The following is a 7581-nucleotide window of genomic DNA, read 5'->3' on the forward strand; positions in this document are numbered from 1 at the left end:
TCCCCACAACAGGGCCCAGAGACCAGAGCCTACTCAGAGGTGAGTGCAGGATGCACCCAGAGTTTTCCAGGCTGTGGCCCGCCTCCTCTGTGGACCTCCCCAGCTTGTGTGCGAGCCCTGGAGACAGGAGCACCTTATCCATGGCTGCTGAGCTGCCAGCATCACCATGAACCAGGCGGTGAAGGTTTCTGAGCAGGGGATGCCGAGCCCTGACCCGACTGGATGCTGTACCCCACGATGTCCCTTCCTGGCAGATAGGTTCTTTCTTCACTTGTTTTTTGAAATTTGTTAAAACAACATTTAAACCTTCGACTGTTCTTCAGGGTATACAGATGGTAGTGGCTTAGCCAGGATTCGTAGCAAGCCTGTGTGATTCCAGAGCTCGTGCTCTGGACTCTGGTGCCTCCTTATCATATATGCTTTGTGTGTTACTTTTTCTTTTTTTCTTGAAGTCCTTATGATACTTAGCCCTATGTGCCATACCTGTAATGAACATATACACTGCCCTGTAGGAGGTGTTCATTTGTTCAACGCGTGAATTGGTCATCCACCACACTGGGTTCTAATCTCAGAAGGTAGGTCAGGGACCACCAGTTGTCAGCATAGCACCATCCCACATTTCTAACTGAGGCTTGCAACCTCGATTTTTCCCTTTGATCTAGTTTGAAGGATCCAGGTATGTAAAGCTTATATTCTAGATAAATCATGGGCTATCCTGAAAGGAATTCATCAATGAATTATTCTGTTTGGATTAGAGCCAGTTTCTCTGGCCTTCCTGGAGTATATCCAATAAGGCATCTCATTCATGTCTAGAAAGCAAATATATCATTTATTGCAACTTCAGCATGGAGCGATGTATTGGTTTAAAATAAAGTTTGATCAACACAATTTGGTCATTGTGGGTATGCCGGCTGGGTCCACTTTTTACTACACATATGTAACTCTAGAGCTTCTTATGCCCCAGAGAGGAGACATACTCTTGTGTGTCTAGGACAAGAGAAACGTGTTGTTATTCAGGAGCTGGAAGCTACAGCATGACAGGAAAAAATTGAAAAATCCTGGTCTTGGTCTACACATCACTTTACCTTGTTCGAATCTTGTTTCTTTGGCTTGCTTCATTGGAGTGTTTTCTCTCTCCTGGGACTAACATTGTGTGTTATATATCAGAATGTAACATGTAGAAGTTTCAGAACCCAGAATCATATAGATCTGTAAAAATTTATATATTTTTGTTTAAAATCTATTTAAAATAACCCTGGGCATAATTCATATATTCCAAAAGTAGTTTGACCCTCTGCTCATGAGATTCTTTTTATGGTATGTCAAAGCAAATTTGTACTTCCATCCCCAATAAACTTTGAGGTTGGAGGACACAAAAGCTTTTGCTCAGACCTAAATTCTGTCTGAAAAAAAAGGGTAAATATTATAAGCCCTTTCTCACCTCTCCAGGAGCAGAAATGATTTACAGCTGTGGCATTGAACCATAATTTCCTGATCTCATTTGAGAAGAGTTCAGTAAGAAACAGTGTCTTGATTTTTCTTTGTTTGTTCCCTGTTTTCTTGTCTTGCTTACCAACAATCCACTGTAATACATGAGTGAGTATGGCAGCAGGTTGACTGTTCCCTGGAGCTCATTAAATGAACTGTTTTTCCTAAAATGACTTTTGTCTCCTTGTTTTCAGCCCCTCTTCTTTCCTCTGCCCTTTACTATAACCAGAGCTCAGCAAAAGCTGACTGGCTTTGTGCAGACCCTACTTAGGGTAATCTTTTCTTCATTATTTTATTCATGGCCCCTCCATTTCATTGTTTGTCTTCTCTAATGTGTTGAAATCTTTCTGTGGTTGATGACTTCCACAATGTCTTGGCTTTTATTGGTTGATTACTTTTGGTATTTCTACAGTTTTATTTAAATATGGTTTCAGGAGGAACAGAAAGTAAATATATTTCCTAGTCTGCCATCTTGAGCTGAAAATCCCTGGTAATTTTAGCATTCAGTGTTCCCATGGGAAAACACCCAACCTTGGCATTAATAGATGTAACACTCAAGATTTCAGCTTTTCTTGAGCAATCACTAAGCATTTAATATGTGCTCATTTCTAATGGGAAAATAATTATCTCATGGCGTTGATTTGAGGATTAAATTAGATAATGGACATGAAAATACTTTGTAAGTTTTAAAAATCTATAAAAATGTTTTTTGTTATTATTTGATTTGTTGCTATTTCAACTTTAGCTGACAGTTGTTTATGACCTTGCTTATGTGAGAAAATGCCTTCTGGTTTATTGTTTTGAAAGCCAGATTATACTTTTCAGTAGCTCAATGGAAATGGCATCATTTGTGAAGGTTAAGGGTGAAGGCATAAATGTTTCTTGACACCTATCACTTTACAGTGTTTTCAGGAACTAACTGACTCATGTATTCCTCTTCCAAATTTTGCTGAGGACCTCCTACCAGCCAGATACCTTCCATCAGGTGTTGGAAAGCATTTTCTGGATTTTAAATATGTTAGGCTCTGTGGGACACATACAGTTTCTATAACTTCTCCTCTTTCTTCTTCAACAAACTTTCTGAACATGAGAACCATTATTAGCTCTCAGTCACACAGTTCCAGGCTGAGAGCCTGATTTGATTTGTGGCCAGTGTTTGCCGATCCCTGCTCTGCATCCTCACTGAGGAGGGGGACGATGTTTGAGTAAATCACTTCTTTGAATCAACTATTGGTCTTCTGGGGCTTGTCCTTATTCTCCTGCAGTCTCTAATCATCATGGCATCCAGAGAGATCCTGTTAAAACATAAGTCAGATCATGTCACTCTAGACTCTTCAATGGCTTCTTCACAGGAAAAGCAAAGTCCTCAAAGTGCCTCCACAGCCCTAGAAATCTGGGCCTCTTAACTGTTTCCTTCTCCTCTCCACTTTACTCCCTCTGTTTTCCACACACTGTCATCCTTTCTGCTCCTTGGATACTCCAAACCCACTCTTGCCTCATTGCCTTTCCATCTGGCTGTTCCCTCTGCTTGTACTATTCACTTCCCAGATATGCACCTTGCTCCCTCTCACAACCTTAGGTTCCCTCTTAAATTTTATCTTCCCTAGAAAGCCCTCAGTGATCACTTAATTTCAGATCACAGCCTCTTCCTACCAGGTAACAATCTCCATCTCCCTTCCCTGCTTGCTGTTTTTCTCCAGCACTTACCTGATATACTAGTTATTCTACCCATTTATTCAATTTTTATTTACCTATTTATATTTATGATTTTATATTTGCTTCTTTACTTTTGTCTCTCCCCTCAGCTCGAGAGCGGCTATATTCATCTGTGTTAATCACTGCTGTGTTTCCTGAACATGCCTATAAAATATACTGAAGAAGGGTGCCTGAAATTTTGTAAGGGATCAATCAGTTTTCTTGGCTGAATGAAGAAATATGTTCATAAATTAATGAACAAATCTCTGGGGTTTCTGAATTAAGGACTAATGGGAAGAGGAAGGCAAATGGTTGGGACAGGGTACTGCAAGCAGTAGTATTTGGAGTACTCTGATAGCTATCCTAATAGATAACATTTTGTTCATTTAAATAGTTTTAATGAGAGAGTTGGGAACTAGGGACACACAGCATCAAGGTTTTTATAATGCATTCTGTAGAGTTATTTTTAAGTGTGTACATATATCATTGAAAATATATGCATGCATATAAACCTCTGTTACTTTATTCAGTGCTTTACAAGAGCCCCTCAAGGAAGGGGTAGTAGCAACTATCAGTATCCTTCCTTTATGTTGAATTTAATTTTTTCAAAGTTACATTGTAATTTATTTGTAACTGTGAAACTAGACATAGTTATTTAGTAGCCCCTCCCTAGAAACCTATCACGTTAATAAAACCAACAAAATTTTTTTCAGTTTCCAATGATACACACACTGCAGACTCTGTCTTGATAACTGTAGCTTTTTAGTATAGTCTGAAGTGAGGGTGACTGATTCCTCCAGCTCCATTTTTCTTTCTCAAGATTGCTTTGGTTATTTGGGGTCTTTTGTGTTTTCATACAAACTGTAAAACTTTTTGTTCTGGTGCTGTGAAAAATGCCATTGGTAGATTGATAGGGATTGCCTTGAGTCTGTAGATTGCTTTGGGTAGTGCAGTCATTTTCACAATGTTGATTCTTCCAATCTAAGAACATGGTATATCTCTCCATCTGTTTGTATTGTCTTTGATTTCTTTCATCAGTGACTTATATTTTTCTGCATAGAGTTCTTTTGTCTCCTTAAGTAGGTTTATTCCTAGGTATTTTATTCTTTTTCTTGCAATGGTAAATGAGAGTGTTTCCTCAATTTCTCTTTAAGATTTTTTGTTATTAGTTATAGGAATGCAAGCAATTTGTGCATTAATATGTATCCTGCTGCTTTACCATATTCATTGATTAGCTCTACTAGTTTTCTGGTAGCATCTTTAGAATTCTCTGTGTACAGTATCATGTCATTTGCTAAAAAGTGAGTTTCACTTTGTTTTTTTAAATTAATTAATTTGTTTATTTTTGGCTGCATTGGGTTTTCATTGCTGTTTGCAGGCTTTCTCTAGTTGCAGGGAGCAGGGGCTACTCTTTCGTTGCAGTGTACAGGCTTCTCACGGTGGTGGCCCCTCTTGTTTCAGAGCACAGGCTCTAGGCACGTGGGCTTCTGTAGTTCTGGCATGTGGGCTCAGCAGTTGCAGCTCAAGGGCTCTTGAGCACAGGCTCAGTATTTGTGGCGCATGGGTCTACCTGATCTTTGGCATGTGGGATCTTCCCAGACCAGGGCTTGAACCCATGTCCAGTGCATTGGTAGGAGGATTCTTAACCACTGTGCCACCAGGGAAGCCCTACTTCTTTTCTGGTATGGATTTCTTTTTCTTCTCTGATTGCAGTGGCTAAAATTTCCAAAATTATGTCAGATAATAGTGGTGAGAGTGGGCACCCTTGTTTTGTTCCTCATCTTAGAGGAAATGGTTTCAATTTTTCACTATTGAGAAAGATTTTGGCTGTGCATTTTTCATATATAGCCTTTATTATGTTGAGGTAGGTTCCTTCTATGCCAGTTTCTGGAGAGTTTTTATCATAAATGGGTGTGAATTTTGTTGAAAGATTTTTCTGCATCTTTTCTGATTAGCATATGGTTTTTATCCTTCAATTTGTTAATATGGTGTATTACATTGCTTGATTTGCATATTTTGAAGAATATCATACCTGGGATAAACCCCACTTAAACATGTTGTATGATCCTTTCAATGTGCTTGGATCCTATTTGTTAGTATTTTTGTTGAGGATTTTTACATCTATGTTCATCAGTGATATTGACCTGTAGATTTCTTTCTTTGTGACTTCTTTGTCTGGTTTTGGTATAGGGTGATGGTGGCCTTGTAGAACGAGTTTGGGAGTGTTTGTCCCTCTGCTATATTTTGGAAGAGTTTGAGAAGGATGTGTGGTAGTTCTTCTCTAAATATTTGATAGAATTCACCTGTGAAGCCATCTGGTCCTAAGCCTTTGTTTGTTGGAAGACTTTTAATCACAATTTCAGTTTCAGTGCTTATGATTTGTCTGCTTATATTTTCTATTGCTTCCTGGTTCAGTCTTGGAAGGTTGTACTTTTCTAAGAATTTGTCCATTTCTTCCAGGTTGTCCATTTCATCGGCATATAGTTGCTTGTAGTAGTCTCTCATGATCCTTTGTATTTCTGCAGTATCAGTTGTTACTTCTCCTTTTTCATTTCTATTTCTGTTGATTTGAGCCTTGCCCCTTCTTTTGTTGATGTGTCTGGCTAATGGTTTACCAATTTTGTTTATCTTCTCAAAGAACCAGTTTTTACTTTTATTGATCTTTGCTGTTATTTCCTTCATTTCGTTTTCATTTATTTCTGATCTGATCTTTATGATCTCTTTCCTTCTGTTAACTTTGGGGTTTTTTGTTCTTCTTTCTCTAATTGTTTTAGGTGTAAAGTGAGGGGGTTTATTTGAGATTTTTCTTGTTTCGTGAGGTAGGATTTCATTGCTGTAAACTTCCCTCTTAGAACTGCTTTTGCTGCATCCCATAGGTTTTGTCATTGTGTTTTCATTGTCATGTTTCTCTAGGTTTTTTTTTTTTTTTTTTGCTGTATGTGGGCCTCTTACTGTTGTGGCCTCTTCCGTTGTGGAGCACAGGCTCTGGACGAGCAGGCTCAGTGACCATGGCTCATGGGCCCAGCCGCTCCACAGCATGTGGGATCTTCCCAGACTTGGGCACGAATCCATGTCCCCTGCATTGGAAGGCGGACTCTCAACCACTGTGCCACCAGGGAAGCCCTAGGTATTTTTTGATTACCTCTGACTTCTTCAGTGATTTCTTGGTTATCTAGTAGCATATGGTTTAGTCTCCATGTGTTTGTATTTTTTACAGTTTTTTTCCTGTAATTGATATCTAGTCTCATAGCATTGTGGTTGGAAAAGATACTTGATACAATTTCAGTTTTCTTAAATTTACCAAGGCTTGATTTGTGACCCAATATATGATCTATCCTGGGGAATGTTCCATGTGCACTTTAGAAGAAAGTGCACTCTGTTGTTTTGGTTGGAATGCCCTATAAATATCACTTAAGTCCATCTTGTTTAATGTGTCATTTGAAGCTTGTGTTTCCTTATTTATTTACATTTTGGATGATCTGGCCATTGGTGAAAGTGAGGTGTTAAAGTCCCCTACTATTATTGTGTTACTGTTGATTTTCCCTTTTATGGCTGTTACATTTGCCTTAAGTATTGAGGTGCTCCTATGTTGGTTGCATAAATATTTACAATTGTTCTATCTTCTTCTTGGATTGATCCCTTGATCAGTTTGTAGTGTCCTTCTTTGTCTCTTGTAATAGTCTTTATATTAAAGTCTATTTTGCCTGAGAATTGCTACTCCAGCTTTCTTTTGACTTGAATTTGCATGGAATAACTTTTTCCATCGCCTCACTTTCAGTCTGTGTGTGTCCCTAGGTCTGAAGTGGGTCTCTTGTAGACAGCATATATACAGGTCTTTTTTGTATACCCATCCAGCCAGTCTGTGTGTTTTGGTTGGATAACTTAATACATTTACATTTAAGGTAATTATTGATATGTATGTTCTTATTACCATTTTCTTAATTGTTTTGGGTTTGTTATTGTAGGTCTTTTCCTTCTTTTGTGTTTCCCTCCTAGAGAAATTCCTTTAGCATTTGTTGTGAATCTGGTTTGGTGTTGCTGAGTTCTCTTCACTCTTGTTTGTCTGTAAAGGTTTTAATTTCTCCGTTGAATTTGAATGAGATCCTTGCTGGGTAGTGTAATCTTGGTTTTAGGATGTAGGTTCCCTTTCATCACTTTAAATATGTCTTGCCACTCCCTTCTGTCTTGCAGAGTTTCTGCTGAGAGATCAGCTGTTAAGCTTATGGGGATTCTCTTGTATGTTTATTTTTTGCTTTTCCCTTGCTGCTTTTAATATTTTATCTTTGTATTTAATTTTTGATAGTTTGATTAATATGTGTCTTGGCATGTTTCTCCTTGGGTTTATCCTGTATGGGACTCTCTGCACTTCCTGGACTTGATTGTTTTCTTTCCCATATT

Source organism: Neophocaena asiaeorientalis, unplaced genomic scaffold (assembly GCF_003031525.2).
Source record: "Neophocaena asiaeorientalis asiaeorientalis breed wild unplaced genomic scaffold, Neophocaena_asiaeorientalis_V1.1 scaffold81, whole genome shotgun sequence".
Taxonomy (NCBI): Eukaryota; Metazoa; Chordata; class Mammalia; order Artiodactyla; family Phocoenidae; genus Neophocaena; species Neophocaena asiaeorientalis.